This window comes from Trachymyrmex septentrionalis, unplaced genomic scaffold (assembly GCF_001594115.1).
Source record: "Trachymyrmex septentrionalis isolate Tsep2-gDNA-1 unplaced genomic scaffold, Tsep1.0 scaffold60, whole genome shotgun sequence".
Classification (NCBI taxonomy): Eukaryota; Metazoa; Arthropoda; class Insecta; order Hymenoptera; family Formicidae; genus Trachymyrmex; species Trachymyrmex septentrionalis.
Window position 1 is genome coordinate 1293532 of NW_017305779.1, and position 3416 is coordinate 1296947.

A 3416-nucleotide genomic window follows, 5' to 3' on the forward strand; every position below is an offset into this window, starting at 1 on the left:
AAACTAAACGACAATTTTTATTTGTACATAAAAAATCTGATATCACTGTACGAGCATTAAAGCTCAGTAATAAATAAACAAATAAAAAATTGTTTTTCAAGTTCGATGCATAATTTTTCTTTTATCAAAGCACATTTATTTTTCTATTCGTAAACATATCTGAAAAAGAAATGAACGAGATGGAAGGATATTGGACTATTGAACATTGAAGAGTAAGGAAGTTGTTACGATTATTTCTCGCTCGGTAGTATCTAGTATCATTCTCAAAGTTCTTAGTTAGTGAGACTAGCGCGCGAGAGCGGTGTACCTAGAGGAGACCGGAGAGTGGAAACGAGCGAATGACGCCGTATATCAAAGGCAGAAAGAAAGGGAGAGAAAGAGAGAAAGAGCGAAAGGGAGGATGAGTGGAAGAGAGGTTCAAGCACCATTTGACCGGTCTCTGAATCATCGTTAAGCGACCGTTACACGATGGCTCGTTAAATCGCACGGCAATGTGGGTGGGTCGGATAAATCGCACGTCTAAGGAGAGCAACATTGGTAGAATTGTTTTCGCGCGCGGTGAAACAGCGTTTGAGGTCGAAGTTGATTGCGACTTCTTTCGCCGTGTCCTTGCCTTTAAAATTTTAATCAACGTTGCTTCAATACATGTAAAACATAGCTGGACACAAACATTTCCAAACCGATAAAAAATAACTCGTTTTTTTCCTTTCTTTATCATATTTTTGTATATCTGATTCTTAAATAATTCAAAAAATAAGAAGTAAATAGCAGTTCAACTTTTTTTCACTCTAAATCATTGTGACGTTGTTAGATGCAATAGTATTTTTATCAAAAAGAAAAATTTATAATTCAAATAAATCTTTTGTACATATTGATCAATTCACGAAATACGTTTCTGCGAGATACTTTTAGATATTTCGAAATATTTAGGATGTGACAGATTGCCTCAAATGATTTATCTACTGTCATAATTTACGATGAATAGACATTTCAAAATATGTAATAGTGCTATATCGATCGTTATGACGACATTGGGATGATATGTGAATGTATGACGTGGGAGAACGGAAGTCACTAATTTCAAAAACAAGCTCGAAGTGCTTTCCTTAAGTAAGATTTCAATTAAGTCCATCAAGTAATTAATGTTACTTTAAAAGTCTTGAATCAGTCTCAACCAGTTAACGGTTGGCGTGTCGCATAATTCACTGTCGCTATTAAATGAATATTTATATATTTTTTTTCTTTAAATACGTTTCCATATTGCAAATTTTTTATTACATAAATAACATTCGGGGAATCCTATTTCCAGGCACATGCAATCATTTATATTAATCCAGGAAGGATGAATTTCTACGTCAATGCGCACATTGTGTAAAAGGTATGCTATACTTTCTACAGACATTCGTAAACAACTAGTTCCACTGAACGCGCAGCGTTTCGTTAGCCCTCCAAGCAATCGCAATTACCATCAGCTAAATGTTTCTAAAAACGCATCGCATCATTATGAAAATTAATTCCATTGCAATAATTGATGATTCTTACTCTCTAAATCTGAATTAGTGGATAATCATTAATATCAGTGCCAAGTATACCACTGGTAATAAGTAAATTAAATGTGAGATCTTTAACCAAGCTAATTTTTATTATGTGATCTAACTAACCTTGTTTTAGTGCTTAAATTCAATGAATATGGTATTGGAAAATTGAAATTAACGTGCATAAATATCAATATTTTAATTATATAATGCTTAAACATTCTTCCTTTTTTAATTGAATTTCACTGATTATCAGTGCCAAGTATGTCACTGGGTAATTAGTGACTATTCATTGATTCAGATTTAGAGAGTACGTTTAACACGGAACTATTTACATAATATTGTGTCATAATTCAAGATATGCTTCGCTTGACGCCTATTAAAATAAAAGTGGAAAGAAGAAAGGCGGATATACCTATTTGCTTTACGTGATACTTTCTCGAGCACGCAAGTCGATGTTATGCGATCAAGTTAGATGCACATGTTCAAAATAGATTAATAGATTGTAAACATTAAATGTATGAGCAACTTATTATAAAAGAATTTATTAAATTATTAACCTTTTATGGCAGAATTTCAGAATGTTATATTTTAATATGAATAGTTTTATACAAGGATAGAAATTTTAAAAGAAGTATATGCTCATGTGTGTGTATGTGTGTGAAAGAGGATATGAGAAGCTTCACAAGAGATATCGACAAAAAGCGCATATCTAATACGCTAATGACTATGACCGATAAAGATTTGATTATACTCGCGAATTATTGAACAATGAATTTCAATAAGTTTTTTTCTATTTGCGATAAATTTAATTATACATGAAAAAAAATTTTGCTAAAGAATCTAAAAAATTTAGTTAAACCAGATAGTTAAATTAAAATTTAGTTAAAACAGATAGACTAAAAATAATTTTATTGGATCATTAAAATTATTTTATGTGGGACGTTTAAAATTAATTACTAAAATGTCAAAACTTTTTGCAGCACTGCGTATCATGCTTTGAAATTTCTAGAAAATTATTCTCAGATCTGTATTTAGATAAATTTTTAGATTCTTCTGTAAATTGCTCTTCGTGTAGATAGTCTAAATACACAATTTCCGAGATGATCAAAATAAAAATTAATTCATACCAATTAACATAATACATGTAAATGTATAATTGACTTAATTAACATTTTTTAAAAATGAAAATTGTAATTTAAACGTATCGATGTTTTTTATATTTGTAAAATATAAAAAGGCAAAATAAATTATTATATGAGTGTGAAACTTGTGATTGTCAGATACACTTCTTACATAGTTTAATATTTCTCAAAAATTAAATTTGTTTTATAGCGTAATAAAATATTTTTAAGATTCCTTATTTTGAAAGAAACTTTATATTATTTTCAATTTAGTACACTTTTATGCTTTATATATAAAAATCTCTACTTGAGTTCCACTCTTTCACGCTTCGTGAAATACGAGAAGAGAAGGGAAGAGAATACCCGAGGCTTCCTTAATAGCTATAGAAACAATTACGTCTAACGGAAGCACCAGACAACATTATGCTGTCACCCGCATGCGTCATCTTCTGATGTTTGTACCACATGATCGAGAGTCTTGAAGAGAATCTCGAGGATCTTACACAACGCGACCCACAGGAATCGAATCTGAGCATAAAATAATCAAAATACGATAAATGCATTTTGTATTAATCTGCATTAAATATAAACTAATTAATCGTGCGATGCGTCTACTATTCTATTTTTTATATAAAGATAATTTTAAGATATTTGTAATTTTAATTTTAGACTATATTTATATAAAACATCTCTTCTTCATTCAATCTTATACCCTTTCCAAGTAAAATTAATTTCATAAATTCCTAAAATTTCTACA

The 3416-nt window shown here is 30.3% G+C and overlaps 1 protein-coding gene across 2 annotated transcripts in view; it reads right to left on the reverse strand.

The window, feature by feature from the left end:
• LOC108752621 (brain tumor protein) overlaps window positions 1–3416 on the reverse strand; it is a 69055-nt gene that overhangs the window by 13046 nt on the left and 52593 nt on the right. The window lies entirely within an intron of this gene.